The following is a 20,811-nucleotide window of genomic DNA, read 5'->3' on the forward strand; positions in this document are numbered from 1 at the left end:
TAGTATCCACTATGTTCTAAGATTGATGTTGCTATGACTTTGCTATGCTTAATGCTTGCCACCAGGGCTCAAGTGCCATGAACTCAGATCTGAACCCGTTATGTTTTCATGAATATATTTGTGTTCTTGATCCGATATTGCAAGCTATAGTTACCTACTACGTGTTATGATCCGGCAACCCCGAAGTGACAATAGTCAGGACCACTCCAGTGATGACCGTAGTTTGAGGAGTTCATGTATTCACTAAGTTCTAATGCTTTGGTCCGGTACTATATTAAAAGGAGGCCTTAATATCCCTTAGTTTCCAATAGGACCCTGCTGCCATGGGAGGGTAGGACAAAAGATGTCATGCAAGTTCTTTTCCATAAGCACGTATGACTATATTCAGAATACGTGCCTACATTATATTGATGAACTTGAGCTACCATTGCATGATGAATGCCATCTGACATAATTATCCATCATAATTATCACCCTATGTTATAACCGTTGCATGATGAATGCCATCTGACATAATTATCCATCATTGATCCATTGCCTACAAGCTTTTCACATATTGATCTTCGCTCCGTTACTTTTCCGTTGGTACTGTTACAATTACTACAATACCGCTACTATCACTTTTGCCACCGTTACCACTACATCCATACTACTTTGCTACTAAATACTTTGCTGCAGATATTAAGTCTTTCAGGTGTGGTTGAATTGACAACTCAGCTGCTAATACTCAAGAATATTCTTTGGCTCCCCTTGTGTCGAATCAATAAATTTGGGTTGAATACTCTACCCTCGAAAACTATTGTGATCCCCTATACTTGTGGGTTATCAAGACCTTTTTCTGGCGCCGTTGTCGGGGAATACAGCTCTATTCTCCGAGTCACTTGGGATTTATATCTGTTGACGCAATAGCTCAACTACGAGGGGAGGTAAGGAACTGCCATCTAGCTCTGCACTTGATTCTCCTTCTGTTTTGAGTAAACTTGAGACACCTACACCTGCTATTGATTCTGGTATGTCGCATGTTATTGATGATGTCACTTCTACTATGAATGATGCTTATGATACTACCTCTATGCTTGATAATACTGTGCCATTAGGTGAACTTCTTGATGAACAACTTGCTAGGGTTGGAGATAATGAAATTACTGAAACTGATGATATTATTGAAGATTATGATTATGATTCTCCCCCTAGATATGAATTACCTGTTGTTCCTGAGGGTTATATTATAGATGAAGAAACTGCTAGAGACTTCTTTGCTTGTAATGATAGAGAGGATCTTAAGAAATTGTTAGTTAAGCTGAAAGAAAAATCCTTGAATGCTAGAATGAAATATGATCCCGCTTTTGCTACTTCACCTATCTTTGTTACTCATAAGGATTATGAATTCTCTGTCGATCCTAAGTTAATTACTTTGGTTGAATCCGATCCTTTTCATGGTTATGAATCTGAAACTGTTGTGGCACATCTTACTAAATTGAATGATATAGCCACCCTATTTTCTCATGAGGAAAAAATTCGTTATTACTATATTCTCAAGTTGTTTCCTTTCTCATTAAAGGGTGATGCTAAGATATGGTTTAATTCTCTTTCTCCTGGTTGTGTGCGTAGTCCCCAGGATATGATTTATTACTTCTCTGCAAAATATTTCCCCGCTCATAAGAAACAAGTTGCTTTAAAGGAAACATATAATTTTGTGCAAATTGAAGGAGAGAGTCTCCCACAAGCTTGGGGAGGCTTCTCCGATTACTTAATGCTTTGCATGATCATCCTCTCAAGAAAAATGAAACACTTGATATCTTTTACAATGGACTAGCCGATGCTTCCAGAGACCACCTGGATAGTTGTGCTGGTTGTGTTTTTAGGGAAAGAACTGTTGAGCAAGCTGAATTGCTATTGAATAATATATTGAGTAATGAAAATGATTGGACACTTCCTGAACCAACTCCGAAGCCAACTCGGAAGAAAAGGGGTATTCTATTTCTCAGTCCTGAAGATATGCAAGAGGCAAAGAAATCTATGAAAGAAAAAGGTATTAAAGCTGAAGATGTTAAGAATCTACCACCTATTGAAGAAATACATGGTCTTGATAACCCGACATGGGTAGTAGAGGTAAACTCCCTCCATAGATTTGATGAAGGTGATATTCCTCATAATAAGTCTGCAAGACAATGCTTGGACGAGTTTGATAATTTTATTGTTAAACAAGAAAACTTCAATGCTTATGTTAGTAGAGAATTGAAATGTAATGCTTACATGCTTGATCACGTGAGTAATTATATGAATAGCATTGTTAATGATCTCAAACTTATTAGTAAACATGCTTCCATGGTTACAAATCAAGTAGAACAAATACTTAAAGCTCAAGATGATTTGCTTAATGAGTTGAATAGTAAGAATAATTATAATGTTGTTAGGGTTATGACTAGAGGTGGTAAGATGACCCAGGAACCTTTGTATCCTGAGGGTCATCCTAAAAGAGTTGAGCAGGATTCTTAGAGAACTAATACTCATGCACCTATCCCTAGCACTAAAAAGAAAAATAAAACTGATAGGACTTTGCATGTTTGTGAACCTGCTATAGACACACCTGAGAATCCCAATGATATTACTATTTTTGACGCTGAGGCACAATCTGGTGATGAACATGAACCTAGTAATAATGTTAATAATGATGTTCATGTTGATGCTCAACCTAGTAATGATAATGAAGTAGAGATTGAACCTGATGTTGATCTTGATAACCCACAATCAAAGAATCAACGTTATGATAAGAGAGACATTGTTGCTAGGAAACATGGTAAAGAAAGAGAACCATGGGTTCAGAAACCCATGCCCTTTCCTCCTAAGCCATCCAAGAAAAAGGATGATGAGGATTTTGAGCACTTTGCTGAAATGATTAGACCTATCTTTTTGCGTATGCGTTTGACAGATATGCTTAAAATGCCTCCATATGCTAAATACATGAAAGATATTGTTACTGTCGGGAAAAACGACACCTATGGGATCCCGAGGACCCCTAGTACGGTTGGCGGGGGTGAAGAGCTGCGCAAAGAGCAGGTCTAGTGATCAGCGCAAGGGGATTTTTACCCAGGTTCGGGCTGCAAATGATGCTTAAAACCCTAGTCCTGCTTGTCTGTGTTTATCTCGTGTTCTTCAGTTCTTGGACTAGCTACTATGTGTGCACAGTCCAAAAAGTCCGAATCCTTCCACAGTACGCCTCGGGCCTCCTTTTATATGTCAAAGGGGTCGCCATAGTGGCACACAGGAGGTGGAAAGTATCTACAGTGTACAAGTTTATCGACTGACATCGTAGGACAAACGCATTTAATGTGCCGCCTACGTGCCTTCTTGCTTTATCGGGGACGGCAACAGAGCTCGTCTCGTCCATCGCCGCCTTGCCTTGCTTCGACGCGCATCCAAGCTGACGAGGCATCCAGCGCTATGCTGGCTAGTCGCTGTGCTGGTGCGGTGACAGGGCCTTCGCGAAGATCTGCATGCCACCACGCAGGTGCTTGACTAGTTGGCCTAGAAGCTGCATGCTGCCCCGCAGGCGCTTGCCTAGTTGGCGGGCTGGTCACCACGTCGGAGCGGCGGCAGGGCAGCAAAACTGTGGCAGGTGTGGGCCTGGCCGTGGCCCCGCAGATGCCCCCGGCAAGGGTCATACCGGGGTCTCGCGGCCGTTCCCGGCAAGGATCTTGTGGGGGGTCTTCGTCTTCTGGTTCTTATGTAGACTCGCAGGCCTTTGGTCTTCACAAAGATCTGCATGCCACCATGCAGGCGCCCTTGAGTCTTGGTTTCGACGTTGTCGATGGTGTCAGAACTCTCAGGCTCAAGGGTGGCGGCCTCGCTGGTGTTGGGCAAGTCGCCCCGGCAAGGCTCTTGTCGGGGCTCCGTAGGCCGCCCCGGCAAGGGTGTTGCCGGGGGAAGTCCATCTTGCCCCTTTACTCTCCATGCCTCTGGCTTGAGTGCTGTCTTGGCAGTCTCGTACCTTCCCTTCCTCTGCCCCGCCAAGCATGGCCACAGGTGTGGCTACGACTGCCCGTGCACAAGTAAAGGAGTACAGAAAGGCCCCTACTTTTGTAAACCGACATGAGCCCCTGGGCCTGGGCCACACATAAGCGTGAAGCGTTGTTGGGCTAGGCCCAGAACGGTGCCCGGGCACGTGTGGCAGAGTTTAAACCGCGGTAATTTTCTTCACCAGTTGCGCTTCCCCATGATCCGCATTGATTTCGTGACGTGGGGGTCGTGCATGGAACGGTCGCAGCACGCTTGCGTCACCTCGTGGTGAATAGTAAAGAGGCTGCCCGCGTCTTCCCCATAAACAAAGAGGAAACCGTAGTGGCGCTGCTCTTTTACCCTCCGCGCCTTTTCCAATCTTGGAACTGCCGTTCCCCTCTTCTTCTTCGAGCGCAAATTGGAGCTTTCGCCTTTGCCCTCCGCTGCGCCCCCATTGCCCTTGATCCCTCACCCCTTCTCAGCCGCCATGGCGCCCAATGCAAGCAAGGGCAAGGGAGCGGCCAAGGACGCCGGGGGGAAGGACGTGCCGGAGAGCGAGTTGGTGAAGCTGCGGACGCGGTACGCCCTCTTCACCTCGACGGTCGACGCGCTCACCCTCAAGGAGAATTCAGGTGCCCGTGGGGGAGGAGACGACGGGGCATCCCGCCACACGCATCGTCCCTGCCTCCTTCGCCAAGCCCGGTCCAAATCGATATCCTTTCTTTGTCGACTACTTCTCCTGCGGGCTCTGCCCCCTTTCTCAAATTTCTTCAATGACATCATGCACACCTACCGCTTCCACCTTCTGGATCTTACGCCGAACGCCGTGGCGTGCATGGCGTTCTTTGCTCACCATTGTGAGGGCTTTGCCGGAGTGCACCCCAGCACGACACTCTTTCGCCATTACTTCACCCCTCCCATCCAGGCAGGGGGTGCCATCTCTGGCTGCATTACTTGGATCCCAAGGACCCAGAGCAGGGGCATGTACCCGGAGGGTGCCTAGAAGGAGAGGTGGGATGAGTGGCGGGGCCGGTGGTGCTGGATCGAGTAGACAGATCCGTAGGAGTTCTGCCAGGTCCGTCGGAGGCCGCTGGTCTGCGGCAAGGACTGGGGCGAGCTTGACGCCGACGACGGGAAGCTCACGGTTGCCATCACCAGGATCCATCGCCTCACCTTGGCCGGGCTCACACTCGAGATGATCGGGGCCGACTTCATCCGCCGCCGGATTTCCCCGCTGGACAATAAGGGGTGGCCGGCCTGGGACTTCAGGAATGCGGCCGACATCCTGACGCTCCGCCCCGGCCTGAACCACAACTTCACAATGCTGCAGCATGCTCATCTTTGTCAGAGGCTTTTCCAGCTCAAGGTTGACGAGGTCGGCAGGGCCGAGAGGACCAGCAAGGCCGAGAAGACCGGCAAGGCCACCAAGGCTGGCAAGTTTGACAACCTGTTCGGGTTGCCAGCGGGGGTGGTCCCGTTGAGCAACAACTCTTACCTGACTGCCATTATCGCCATGGTGCCGGTTTTCAACGCGCACAACCTCGATTCGACCTGGGCCCAGCCAATAGCGGAGCTGGTGCAGACATTCTTCGACAACTTGTCGGAAAGGTATGTTCATGATGAGCCACAGCTCATCCGCCCCACCACTGAGGAAGAGTTGGCGTACATTGCCGCCAGGGCAGAGGAAGTAGCACTTGCCGAGGAGGCCGGCAGCCTCGGCACTATGGATGACGAGGCTGACGTGGCCGCAGAAGAGAAGGAGTTTGCCAAGTGGACGGGGTCTGCCGGGGAGCCCAGCGGTGCCGGCGCTGGGGTTCCCCTTGTTGAAGAAGCGGCTGAGGAGTCGGTCAAAGAGGAGACCGATGCGGATGACTCCTCGGCCCCAGGGAAGAAACGTGTCCTGCGGCAGGCTGGCTCTGGCGAGCCGGTCTGGCCCGGCAAGACCGCGCAGCAGCAATGGGCCCAGGCGCAGCCCGTGCGCCAGATGAGGTGTACGGACGCAACAGCGGAAGCCGTGGCAGCGAAGAGGTCTGCGGCCGCCGCCTCCTCCTCATCCAAGCAGCCCAGGACTCCATCTCCTTCTCCTTCCCTCGCGGAAGCCGCCCCGGAAGCTGATTTCGATCTTGGGTTCTTTAGCCCGAAGAGGAAGAGGAGGCCCGAGGAGGAGGACGAGGAAGCACCTTGCCCCTCATCATCTCCTGATCCTCCGCCTACGCTATCTTTCACTGACTTGATCTTATCTTCACAGTGACATGGAGACGCTGGCCCAGAGGGCGGCGAAGAGAGCCAAGGCTTCGACGGGCAACGAGCCCCCAGCGAGCGCTCCGTGGATGCCGACGTTGGTGGTGATCAGCCCGGACGACAGCCCTCAGCGCAGCCCCCGCTCCAGCCCCCAGCGTGAGTCGGTTATTCACTCCCCATCAACAGGCGTTGGGGTGTGTATCCTTGGCGCTGACCTTGCCGGGTTCGCAGGAGGAGAGCGGCAACAGGAGGAGCCGCTGAGGGCCGCCCCTGACACGCCGCCCCCGTCGACCACGCCACCCAGAGGGGTGTCACCGGCAAGGGCATCTACCGCCGAGCCCACGCGCATGGAGGAAGAGGGGGCAAGCATGGGCAATGGTGGCTCCGTCCCAGCGACGAACGTTGGCGGGGAGGGAACCACTTCTCCTCAGCTCGGCACGGGTAAGCTGCCTGCCTCCCGTCCCTTGTTATCTCTGCCACACGATGTTCTTTCTTTTCTTTGTTCTGAACTTTGATTTTGGCCTCACTTCATTCTTCTTTTTGGTCTCCAGACCCTCCCTCAACGGACCAGGTAGACGTCCACGCTGTCATCGAGGAGGTCACCAAGGATGCTGAAGCTGAGGCCACCAAGATCGCTGCCAGGGAGGCCGCCAAGTCCGCCGCCGAGGAGGCTGCCAAGGGGCCTGCCGGGGAGGCTGGTAAGGCTGCTGCCGGGGAGGCAGGCAAGGCTGCTGCCGAGGAGGCCGCCAAGGGGCCCGCCGCGGAGGAGGCGGCCGATAACCAACCTTCCTCCCCTACAGCCTCCGCCCCGGGCAAGTACTTGAAGGTGGGCGATGATCTGCTCGTCTGCCTCCCGGGGACGGCAAGCACCAGAGCGCCAGCCGAAGGGGAGGTTTTCGACAATGAGGCCCTCACCGCTGCCGGGCTCCAGGTTGTCGACGAACCGAGCGCCATTAGCAGTGGTTCCCAAGAGGAGCAGCCCCTCCGGGCTATGAGCGCTAATTTCCAGAAACTCCAGGCGCTCCACCGTGCCCGCCAAGATAAGGTGAACTCCAGGACGGCGGTCCTGGACAAGGCAGAAGCATACTTTCAGGAGCGCATCGCTCAGATGCAAGTCTGGTTCCCTGAGGCCCGGCAGGACCTGAGGGCTACCCGGGATCAGTTGGACGAGCGCCAGCGAGAGCTCCTCTTGAAGCAGGCTGACATCGAGAAGGCCCAAGAGGCGGCGAAGGAACATGCCACCACGGACGAAGCTGACCAGAGGCAGCGCCAAGCTCTGCTCGACACCCAAGAGGAAGATCTCGTTGGTCGTGAACAGGCGCTTGCCACCATGCTCCACGACAAGGACAGGGAGATCGAGAAGCTCGTCACGCAGCGGACCCAGGAGCTAGAGCAGAAGTACAAAGATGCACTTGATGCTCTGGCTCTAGACCAAGCCGGCAAGGTGGAGAAGCTGGAGCTGGAGCGGGACGAGCTGAAGGAGGAGATCTCAAAGCTGACGAAGGACAGGGACATGACTACCCACACTCTGGCGGAATTGCAGGTCACCATCTCCGACAAGACCAAGCTGCTCTCCGAGGCCAACAATTTCATCGATGATCTAAAGCTGAAGCTGGACACCTTGGAAGGGACGATTTTGGATGTCAAGGCCCGTGAGGAGACCCTGAACAAGGCCCTTGCGGACGAGAGGCAGCTACTGCAGAGTGCCGCCGCTTCCCACAACGACTACGTGGACAGAACGCTCTGGACCAGCCGCCTCATCGAGGTTGCAGAGAGGCTCACCACGCAGCTAGCCGTCATGGGCATGCCGGACATTAGGTACTCCCAAGAGGCGAACATAAGCCCCAGTGCCAGGCTGACCTTGTTCTTTGAGCGCGTCCTCGACGCCCTGGAGCAGCTCCGCTCTAGTCGAGCAACTTATCTGGCCAATGAGGCTCGGAAGCTTTGCCGGGGCGCCCTGACCAAGGTGCTCACCAAGGTGGCATTCTGGAACCCCAGCGTCGACTTCGCCAACGCGCTTGAGAGTTTGCCGGAGGATGCGGAGCTCAAGGCACTCGAAGAGCGCATCGAGCCGATCATCAGCTGTGTTGACGGAGTCAAGAGGTTGGAAGGCCAACGCCGGGACTAGCCACTCCGTTTCTCATTGCCACTGCGAGTTCGTGCCCAAGACAATTTTATCTTAAGTTAGAACTGCGGCAACCACTAACGTAATATAACTTTGCAGTATTTTGAAATAGTGCATGATATCTTCCTGTTTGATCTTTCTTTGTATGTACACACCCTACGCTTAGTTGGATAGGTTTGGCGGCACGTAAACCCATGCCGCGGCGCTTTGAGGAACGGATCCTTAGCAGCCTGCTGGTGGCGCTTGCTGCCGGGCAAGCCACCTTGCCATTCTCGGCGTAGCCGCTTGAACTGTTGAGCGGACTCGAAACAGAACAAGGGTGTTGCCAATAGCGAAAGGGTTCCTTTGCGTGCAGGTTTCCCATACAAGGAGCAAAATCTTTCAAGGAAAATAACCCTATAAAAAGGAAATTACTCAAGGTTTTGCGCAACTTAGCTTTTCGTCGCCACGCGGATCGTTGTTGCGGCTGCAGACGACGCCACTCGCCTGGCTGCTGGCCCCAGAGTGATGGGGATGATTTTGACCTCCTCCGCCGCCAGCGTCTGCCCTGTCGCTTACCCGCGCTGGTGCGGACAGACCAGCTCCAGACGAGGCGACCACTGGGGCCGACTTCTTCTTCGGAGCCATCGCGATGAAGGAGTCGATGCGCTAACTTCTAGACCAGATTTTCACAGCCTCGTGTCCCCCTACCTGGCGTGCCAAAGATGTCGGGGAAAATGACACCTATGGGATCCCGAGGACCCCTACTACGGTTGGCGGGGGTGAAGAGCTGCGCAAAGAGCAGGTCTAGCGATCAGCGCGAGGGGATTTTTACCCAGGTTCGTGCCGCAAATGATGCGTAAAACCCTAGTCTTGCTTGTCTGTGTTTATCTCGTGTTCTTCAATTCTTGGACTAGCTACTATGCGTGCCCAGGCCAAAAAGTCTGAATCCTTCCAAAGTACACCTCAGGCCTCCTTTCATATGTCAAAGGGGTCGCCACAGTGGCACACAGGAGGTGGAAAGTATCTAAAGTGTACAAGTTTATCGCTTGACATCGTAGGACAAATGCATTTAATGCGCCGCCTACGTGCCCTGTTGCTTTATCGGGGACGGCAACAGAGCTCATCTCGTCCGTCGCCGCCTCGCCTTGCTTCGACGCGCGTCCAAGCCGACAAGACATGCAGCGCCATGCTGGCTGGCTGGTCGTTGTGCTGGTGTGGTGACAGGGCCTTCGCGAAGATCTACATGCCACCACGCAGGTGCTTGACTAGTTGGCCTAGAAGCTGCATGCTGCCCCGCAGGCGCTTGCCTAGTTGGCGGACTGGTCGACGCATCGGAACGGCCGCGAGGTAGCGAAAACTTTGGTAGGTGCGGGCCTGGCCGTGGCCCCGCAGATGCCCCCCGCAAGGGTCTTGCCGGGGTCTCGCGGCCGTCCCTGGCAAGGGTCTTGCCGGGGGTCTTCGTGTTTTGGTTCTTATGTAGACTCGCAGGCCTTTGGTCTTCACAAAGATCTGCATGCCACCACGCAGGCGCCCCTGAGTCTTGGTTTCGACGTTGTCGATGGTGTCAGAACTCTCAGGATCAAGGGTGGCGGCCTCGCTGGTGTTGGGCATGTCGCCCCGGCAAGGCTCTTGCCGGGGCTACGTAGGCCGCCCCGGTAAGGGTGTTGCCGGGGCAAGTCCATCTTGCCCCTTTGCTCTTCATGCCTCTGGCTTGAGTGCTCTCTTGGCAGTCTCGTACCTTCCCTTCCTCTGCCCCACCAAGCATGGCCGCAGGTGTGGCTACGACTCCCCGTGCACAAGTTAAGGGGTACAGAAAGGCCCCTAGTTTTGTACACCAACAGTTACTAACAAAAGAAACATACCGGAAGCTGAAATTTCCACCATGCTTGCTAATTATACTTTTAACGGTGGAATACGAAAGAAACTTGGAGATCCAGGAGTACTAACTATACCATGTTCCATTAAAACAAACTATGTTAAAAATGCTTTATGTGATCTTGGAGCCGGTGTTAGTGTTATGCCTTTCCCTTTGTATCGTAGACTTGATTTGAATAAGTTGAAACCTACTGAAATTTCTTTGCAAATGGCTGATAAATCAACTGTTATACCCATCGGTATTTGTGAGGATGTGCGTGTTGTGGTTGCAAACGTTACTATCTTAACGGACTTCGTTATTCTTGATATTCCTGAGGACGACAGTATGTCGATCATCCTTGGTAGACCCTTTTTTAATACTGCAGGGGCTGTTATTGATTGCAACAAAGGCAATGTCACATTTCATGTTAATGGTAATGAGCATAGGGTACACTTACCGAAGAAACAACCTCAAGTTCACAGTGTCAATTCTATTGGAAAAATTTCAACTATTACTATTGGAGGTTTTGAATTCCCTCTTCCTACTGTCAAAAATAAACATGACATTCTTATTGTTGGGGACATGCATATCCCCGTTGAGGTAACCTAGTGTTATTCGAAAGTTCTCTGGTTTCATGTCATTCGAAAGAAGTTTGTTAATAAGACTTGATCAACCTTGTTAATGGATTCCTTTTGATGAGCATGAGAGGGATGAATTTAGACGGCACAACTCTCTGTACCCATCTTTTACTTTCTATTATTTAGATTAAATAAAGCAAATTAGTATTTTCTGTCTGTTTTCTGAATTATCCATGCAATAAAAAATGTCCCAAAAATAAAAGTTCTTCAAATGCCCTGAAAATTTAGTATGATTATTTTTCCAATATTTTAGAATTTCTGGTGCAAAGAACACACCAGGGGGCCTCACCTGATGGTCACAAGGGTAGAGGGTGCACCCACCCCACGCCCCCTGACCTTGTGGGGCCCACGTGCCCCCCTCCACTTATTCCAGCACCCATCCACTCCTTCTTCCTCCAGAAAAATCACTCGATAGGTCAAACTCGTGTTCTTGCTCATCTTGCTGCCATTTTCGATCTCCTTGCTCAAAGCTCCATTCACAAAACTGCTTTGGGGATTGTTCTTCGGTATGTGACTCCTCCAATGGTCCAATTTGTTTTGTTCTAGTGCTTTATTCATTGCAAATTTTTGCTACTGTGGTGACCATGTTCTTGAGCTAGCATGTCAAATTTATATGGTCCAAAGTTGTTTTGGTGCATGATATAGCTTCTAGACACTTGTAGGAGTAGTTGCTATCAATTTTGTTGAGTTTGGTTCACTTTTATTTCGAGTCACTAATTTTTTTAGAAATTTTTAGAGGAAGAAAATGTTGAGGAGATTGTTGAGAGGCTCCTCGAGCCGGGGTTCGAAGGAAAAGGAAAATGAGGACAAGGAAAAGCCCAAGTATAATCTTCCTTGGGCCGCGGAAATCTGGCCGTGTGAATGACCATGTGATGCATTTTTACAAGCAGCCGGAATTCATGATGATTTCTATTATTTGGCTGGAAATGCAGGCATCACGCTGACTTCCTCCTCAACCAGTGTGATTTGTATCTCCTACTCACTAATACTTTCATGCAAAATTTTCATTTCCATGCTAGGAGATCACCACCCATGGTAGATTGTCACTTATATGATGAGTACAAAGAAATAACGCTCTATGACTTTTGTGAGGTTTGTAAATTACCTTATGAGGGTAGCGTCGAGGAACCACACCCTAGTGATGTGGCAGGTTTTATTCATGAAATTACCGTAGGGGAAAACAGTGGAGGTCGGGAGCAAGAGTGGCTAGTATACATTTCCTTGTTTTACGCTATTACTCATTATTTGCTGGGAGATGTTTAATTGGTCGTGGAGAGAGTGGAGGCCTTAGTGCCCCTCGCCATTTTACACCACGCTTTACGTAGAGATAGAACTTACAGTTTGGGCGCTATGGTCGCTAGATGGTTGAGTATGAACCGTACAAAGGGTCCTATTTTCGGAGGCATCTTTGCCTCCCGCCTTGCTAAACACTTTGAGATACCCATTAGGCACTATGAAAAAAGGAGAAATTGCTACCCACTATATATTTAGATTATGACAGTTGCTACATCTCCAACGTATCTATAATTTATAAAGTATTCATGTTGTTATTCTATCATTCTTAATCATTTTATATCATTTTTTGGGACTAACCTATTGACATAGTGCCAAGTGTCAGTTGCTGTTTTTTGCATGTTTTTTACATCGTAGAAAATCAATACCAAACGGAGTCCAAACACCGTGAAACTTTTTGTGGATTTTTTATGGACCAGAAGACTCCCGATAGGCCAGAGCTGCACCTGGGGGGTGCCCCGAGGGCGGCACAACCCACCAGGGCGCTCCAGGCCCCCGGGCGCGCCTAGGTGGGTTGTGCCCATCTCGGTGGCCTCCGGCACCCCCTCTTTGCACTATAAATTCCCAAATATTCCGAAACCCCTCGGGGTTAACCTAGATCAGAAGTTCCGCCGCCGCAGGGCTCCGTAGCCACCGAAAACCAATCTAGACCCGTTCCGGCACCCTGCCAGAGGGGGGAATAATCTCCGGTAGCCATCTTCATCATCTCGGCGGCCACTACGATGAGGAGGGAGTAGTCCACCCTCGGGGCTGAGGGTTTGTACCAGTAGCTATGTGTTTAATCTCTCTCTCTCTCGTGATCTATATCATGGGCTTTGTTAATATAGTCGGATCATATGATGTTTCTCCCCTCTATACTCTTGTTGTGATGAATTGAATATTTACCCTTTGAAGTTTTGTCATGTCGGATTGAATATTCAGAGATGAGAACACATGATATCTGTCTTGCGATATGTATACTTGAGGTGACAATTGGGGTATCATATTGATTCACTTGATATGTGTCTTGGTACAACTCGCCGATTCCCGCGGTGATATTGGGGTAATCTATGGATAGGGGTTGATGCACGTTTTTATTATCCTTTCTCCGATAGAAACTTTGGGGTCTCCTTGTAGTTCTTTGTGTGGATTGAGTATTATGAATATGAATTTTCTTTGGTGTTATTCTAGTACGAACTCTAGGATAGATCGAACGGAAAAAATAGCTTTGCGTTATTTTAGGACGAACTCTTGAATAGATCGAACAGAAAGAATAGCTTTGAGGTGGTCTCGTACCCTACAAACAATTCCTATCTTTTGTTCTCCACTAATAGGAACTCAGGAGTGATTCTTTATTGTACTTTGAGGGATAATCATATGATCCCACTATGTTAGCACTGTTGAGAGATTGCACTAGTGAAAGTACGGACCCTAGGCCTTGTTTTTAAGCATCGCAATACCGTTTTTGTGCCCGTTTACTATTTGCTTCCTTGCTGTTTTTATTTATTCAGATTATAAAAATATATTTCTACCATCAATATTACACTTTTATCATCATCTCTTCGCCGAACTAGTGCACCTATACAAGTTGACATTGTATTGGGTGTGTTGGGGACACAAGAGATTTCTTGTATTTGGTTATAGGGTCGTTTGAGAGAGACCATCTTCATCCTACACCTCTCACGGATTGATAAACCTTAGGTCATCCACTTGAGGGAAAATTGCTACTCTCCTACAAAACTCTGCGCTTGGAGGCCCAACACGTGTCTACAAGAATAAAGTTGCGTAGTAGACATCAAGAGCATGGTAGCGCATAAGTTTATTCGACATGATGAGGAAAAGAGAATTATTTATAACCTGGTATTTAGCGAGAATACTTTTCAGATTGTTACCTTGCCTGCACCTATTTTGTTCGATATGCATTCAGGCAGGTACATTGTTTTGCCCGCGGACATTCATGCATACTGGGAGGGGACACGATCCCCACCTCGTGAGCTAGAGCCATCACCTAATCCATACCAGGAGTCTATTTATAAGTGGGACCCATAGGATCTCGCTAACCAGTGGAACCCCCGGGATCCTCCTTAGTACACCGGAGGAACTACTTTGATCCATGGGCATAGACCAGCTTAGGCCAAAAGCCTAAGCTTGGGGGAGTACGTATTTCTCACCGACATTACATTCATGTTCACACACTCATTCTAGTTGTCGGTGCTCATACTTTTTCATTGTAATATCCATGCTAGTTTATTTCTTTTTCCTGCTTTCTTCTTGTGTGTTAGATAAACCTTAAGAAAAACCAAAAAAATTAGTTGTAGTTAGTTTACTTTCTATGCATGCTTAGTAGTAGTAAAATTTATAGAAAACCCAAAAATATTTCCCGTTCTTCTTTTACTTGTTGGGAGCTTTCCCGTGTAAATAGTTTTTCTCCTTCTTGTTTTGCCTTCCTTAGAAAAACAAAAAACTTCAAAAATATTTCAGTGTGTTTCTTTGAAATTCTTTTCTTTTCTTTGGGGGTCGAGAGGAGAAGACCACGATGAAAATGTTGAGTGGCTCTCAGATGCATTATTGTTGATCTAACAAAGGCCCATATTACCTTGTCTTCTCCTTTGAATAAATGTTTGCAGATTCTAGCTTAGTCCAATGCACGTGCACTATTATTATTATTATTATAGACACCGTTCGGTCGTGCAAGTGAAAGGCAATAATGACGATATATGATGAAATGATTTAGATGAGGAAAAGCTGGTATGAACTCGACCTATCTTGTTTTTGTAAATATGATTAGTTCATCGTTCCTGATTCAGCGTATTATGAATGAAACATGTTTGCAATGATAATTAGAGATTATAGTTATTCATGCCATGCTTAATTAGCTAGGAGTTTATAATGGTTTACCTTGTGTGCCAACATGGAAATTAAAATGGTTGTGATGTAGTATGATAGGATGGTATCCTCCTTCGAATGATTCGAGTGGCTTGACTTGGCACATGTTCACGCATGTAGTTGAAACAAACACAGCCTCTACGATATTTATGTTCATGGCGATTTATATCCTACTCATGCTTGCATTCAATGTTGGTTAATCGCCATGCATGTTTATGACTGTTGTCGCTCTCTAGTTGGTCGCTTCACAGTCTCTTTCTATCCTTCACTTGTACTAAGCGGGAATACTGCTTGTGCATTCACTTCCAGAAACCCCAAAGTGGTTCCATATGAGTCCACCATACCTAACTATATGCGGTATTTACCTGCCATTCCAAGTAAATTTGCATGTGCCAAACTCTAAACCTTCAAATGATAATCTGTATTGTATGCTCGAATCGCTCATGTACCAACTAGGGCTGTCCATATCTTCCATGCTAGGTGGGTTATTCTCACGATGAGTGGACTCCGCTCATCATTCGTGAGAAAATGGCTGGTAACCGGGATGCCCAGTCCCATGCTCAAAGAAAATCAAATCAAAATAATTGCAAACAAAACTCCCCCATGACTGTTGTTAGTTGGACGGTACCCGTTGTTTCGGACCAGCCGTGGAGTGTGCTTGTTGGTGGTGGGGGAGTATAAACTTTACCATTTTGTTTGGGAACCGTCTATAATGTATGTAGCATGGAATATACCGAGATCTCTTAGTTTTTATGTTGACACTAAAAGTATACCACTCAAAATATTATTCAATCTCTATTTCAAAACTCGAGCTCTGGGACCTCTGCAAATCCTTGCTTCCCTCTGCGAATGGCCTATCTATTTACTGTTATTGCTGAGTCATCATCCTCTTATAAAAAGCACCAGTTAGAGAGCACCACCGTCATTTGTATGCATTGTTATTAATTTATATTGAGTATGACTGGATCTCTTTTACCATGAATTACAATGTCTAGTCAGTCCTTGATCTTCAGGGGTGCTCTGCATTTATGTTTTGCGGTCTCAGAAAGGGCTAGCGAGATACCATCTTGTTATATCATATCATGATTGTTTTAAGAAAGTGTTGTCATCCGAGATTTGTTATTATTGCTCGCTAGTTGATTATGCCATTGATATGAGTAAATGTGAGACCTAAATGTTATTGTGAATATGGTTAGTTCATAATCTTTGCTGAAAACCTGAATGCTGGCTTTACATATTTGCAACAACAAGATAAAACAGAGTTTGTAAAATTTTTTCTTTATCACTTTCAGTTTGTCAACTGAATTGCTTGAGGACAAGCAAAGGTTTAAGCTTGGGGGAGTTGATACGTCTGTAAGGGCATATTTCTCCCTATGTGGTTTTGGTGATTGATGAAAATGCATTTCCGGACTAATCGTGTGCATTGAGCATTACAGATATCTCATGTCTAGGCACAAGACGGTCCAGTGCCCCTCGAAGCCTATCGAAGATGACGTTTATCTACGTTTCTTTTCCGTGGATTTGAGTTGTAGGAAAGCTGTACTATTAAGAGGGGGTCCGCTTTAGAAAGGTTAGGTTGGAATCAACGCGTACACATATGTTCCTTTGCACCACCTTTCCTTCTTCATTGGAGCAACGGTCGTTTTCCCTTTTCTTTGCGAAGATGAAGGCCTGCAAGTGCTACTGTTCTGTGGCATGCGGTAGTACTGCTCAAGGGAGCAGTAGTGCCGCAGCAGTCCACGGTAGTACCGCTCAGGGTAGCGGTAGTACCGCTCCTAGCGAGCGGTAGTACCGTGGCCTCTAGCCCAGAACGTTGGCATGCACGGAAGTAGGGACAGAAGTAATTTTTTACTTCCGCACCCTATGCGGTAGTACCGCTCCCTGTGACCGGTAGTACCGTGCCAGATTATTGTACAAACCGAAACTCAGCGGAAGTAGCGACGGATGTGATTTTATTAGTTTGTGCCTTACCAGCCCAGATTGAACCCTGCCTTGTGGTAGTACCGCAAGGGCGCGCTGTATAGTACCGCTCCGGTGGTTCTACCGCTCGTTGCTATACGCAACCGGGCCTCGTCTGGTCCCTGCCGCGCAAGCGGTAGTACCGCACTGCCTAGCGGTAGTACCACATGACCTTGTGGTAGTACCATGTGTATGTGCGGTAGTACCGCATGTCGCAGGCTGAATAAGTGGGTAACGGTTGGATCTTTCCTCCCACTATATAAGGGGGGTCTTCTTCCCCAAGTTGACCACCTCTTCCCTTCCCAAGCTCCATTGTTGCTCAAAGCTCCATTTTTGCCCGATCTCTCTCCCTAGCCAATCAAACTTGTTGCTTTTCTAGGGATTGGTTGAGAAGGCCCCGATCTACACTTCCACCAAGAGAAATTTTATTCCCCCCACTAATCCCTTGCGGATCTTGTTACTCTTGGGTGTTTGAGCACCCTAGACAGTTGAGGTGACCGCGGAGCCATATTCCATTGTGGTGAAGCTTCGTGGTGTCGTTGGGAACCTCCAATTAAGTTGTGGAGATTTCCCCAACCTTGTTTGTAAAGGTTCGGTCGCCGCCTCCAAGGGCACCAATAGTGGAATCACGGCATCTCGCATTGTGTGAGGGCGTGAGGAGAATACGGTGGCCCTAGTGGCTTCTTGGGGAGCATTGTGCCTCCACACCACTCCAATGGAGATGTACTTCCTTTCAAAGGGAAGGAAATTCGGTAACACACCCTCATCTCCACCGGCTCCACTCTTGGTTATCTCTTACCTTTACTTGTGCAAGCTTATATTGTAGTGTATCCCTTGCTTGCTTGTGTGCTTGTTGTTGTTGCATCATATAGGTTGCTCACCTAGTTGCATATCTAGACAACCTACTTTGATGCAAAGTTTAATTTGGTAAAGAAAAGCTAAAAATTGTTAGTTGCCTATTCACCCCCCCTCTAGTCAACTATATCGATCCTTTAAATTGGTATCAGATCCACGTCTCTTTATTAAGGACTTTTCTATCCGAAGAGTATGGTTGACACCGTAGACGGTGGGGAGGAGCACCCCGGTGTGATTCCGTCCTGGTCTACGGTCGATTGGGGATCCTCGATCTCTCATGAGGAATTCAATGCGGCTTTGGACACATTCAAAACCTCCATGACGACCGAGGTCAAAGGCATGTTTAAGGATTTTCTTGATGGTCTTAAATTGTCCACCGCACCGTTGGAAGTGGTCGACCCCACTAACAAGGTGACGGATGCTAACTCCAACAAGGGGGAAGCTACTAGTGATAAAGTTCCTTTGACTAGTGGTAGAAGTGGAAATGGCATCTTTGCCCATGTTGAACCACCCCTTACTTATGGAGGACCGGTGTCCTCCACTCATTTGAATCATGTTGGCCCACCTCCTAAGTTTGTGAAAATGAGGATTTTGCCTCTTCGGTCTACCATTTTAAACGTCATTTAAATCATAGTTCTACTAATCTTTGGAGAATTATTGAGCAAGGTTTCTACCCGCATGACCCAAGCAACTTCATCCCTAGAGAAGCCGCGGATCATCAATTCAACGAGTCCGCTCTCTTCATTATCCAAGATGCAATTCCACCCGAAGATATTGCGCACCTCCGACCTTTCACCGTGGCCAAGGAAGCATGGCAACATGTTGTTTCCATTTACAAGGGAAGTGCAAGCATTCAACGCTCCAACTATGAAGTGGTGCAAGATGAAGCTGATGAGTTTGCAATGAATGAAGATGAAGAACCTCGTGAGCTTTACCGGAGATTAACCACTCTCGCAGTCTCACTCCGAGATCATGGGAGTAAGGATACAGATGACAATTGGATCAAGCGCAAGTTTCTCAAGGCCATGATGCCTTACCATAAGGCCATGTCCTCCGTCATCCGTCAAAGGCCAGACTTTCACGCCTTGTCCTCAAGTGAAGTGTTGGATGAGTTTGTTGCAATGAGGATCCTGGACAAGACCGCCAACAATGCGGTGTTGCGTTCGCAGTGAGCAAAGAAGCCCAATATTGCTTTGAAGGCCAAGGCTAGTGTGGAAGAAGAGGGTGAAGAGGAAGAAGAGGAGTGTTGCCCTGAAGATACCAAGTATGCTTATCATGAGCACATGGCTCTTGCTTCACGGCAATTTTGGAGCAAGAAGAACTCAAGGCCCAACTTCAACAAGAACAACTCAAGTGGCGCCAAGGTCAAGCAACATGTGAGGACATGCTATAACTGTGGCAATGTGAGCCACTTCGTTGCGGAGTACCCATACAAGAAGAGGGAAGACAATGGTGGCAAGCTTATCCGAAAAGACAAGGCCAAGTCTTTCCCCAACAAGAACAACTTCACCAATAAAAATCCTCCCAAGGGGTTGGTGGCACAAGAAGAGTGAGGATGATGATGATGATGATGAAGACAGTGAGACAGTTGCCATGGCCTCCGTTGCCATTGCAACAACTCCACGGGTGTCCCTCTTCGACTCACCCAATGAGAACATCACCGCCAAGTGCCTCCTGGCCAAAGCCACCAACAAGGTAACCCCCAACATCAAAACCACCATCACTACTCATCCTTCCTTGACGGATTGCATTGATGAAAGTGAGGGGTCGAGGAGTAAGAAAATGAATTTGAGTCTTTTATGAGTAAGCTCAAGGGCAAACCCAAGAAGCACTTCATTGCTCTCTTGGAACAACTTGGTGAAGCCAATGACATGATCGAGGCTCACGAAGAAACCATCTCTAAGATGGAGGGGCATAGTCGTGACTAAGCCGATGAGATATCGGATCTCTCTAATGCGCTTGAGGAAGAGCGTGGTCATCGTTTGGTTCTTGAGGAGTCACACAACGATGATCATGCTAAATTAAAGAAAGATCTTGATCATGCTCTTGTTGTATCTCGTGTGCTCAATTCCGAGAAGGCCAAACTTGGGGTTGATCTTGCTAGACTCAAGGAGGAGTTTGATATACTTGACAAGGCTGACAAGGTTTTGAAGGGTGCTCATGCTAGCCACAAAGAGTCTCATGATCAACTCCAAGTGAAGCTAACCAAGGAGAAAGCCACATTTCCTCATATGGTTTTAATTGATAATGCAAATGCTACTAACCCGTGTTGGGAGCATGTGCATCTTGTGGAGGAGAATGCAAAGTTGAAGGAGCAACTTGAGAAAGGCCTTGTATCTTGCATACAAGGTGAGAAGAACCTCAACGACCTTTTGAGCAATCAAAAGGAAGTTGTGGGCAAGGAGGTAACTGGGTTTGCACCCAAGTCCAAGAACAAGAAGAAGAATGACAAGGCCAAACGACCTCCTCCTCTCAAGCAAACCTTTGTGAAGGAGGGAGAGGGTGCTTCTAAGGAGAAGAAGAACAATGTGAAGGGTGGTGGTGTCAAGAAGGGCAATGCCACCCCTTCCAACAAAGCTGGCGACTTTAACCCTTCCTATGTGTTATGTCGTGCTAGTGACAGGCATGTTTATGCCAAATTTGTTGGTTCTCCTTATGAGTATATTGAATGGTCTATTTGGGTTCCAAAGACCCTTGTTACTAACATCAAAGGACCCATTACAAAATGGGTACCTAAAACCAAGCATTGATCTCTTGTAGGTGTTTGCTTCCGGTAGGGGATCATGGTTGCTCGATAGTGGAGCCACAAATCATATGACCGGAAGCAAGGACTTGGTGGTGGACATGCACAAGATTTCATCTGTGCCCACCAATGTCGAGTGGGGTGATGCCTCGTCTTCTAAGGTATTGGTCCTTGGCAAGGTTGTCATTTCTCATGATTGAGGGAGTCCAGGATTACGGGGTCCTCGGGCGTCCGGGTTATGTGACGTGGGCCGGAC

Source organism: Aegilops tauschii, chromosome 4 (genome assembly GCF_002575655.3).
Source record: "Aegilops tauschii subsp. strangulata cultivar AL8/78 chromosome 4, Aet v6.0, whole genome shotgun sequence".
NCBI lineage: Eukaryota > Viridiplantae > Streptophyta > Magnoliopsida > Poales > Poaceae > Aegilops > Aegilops tauschii.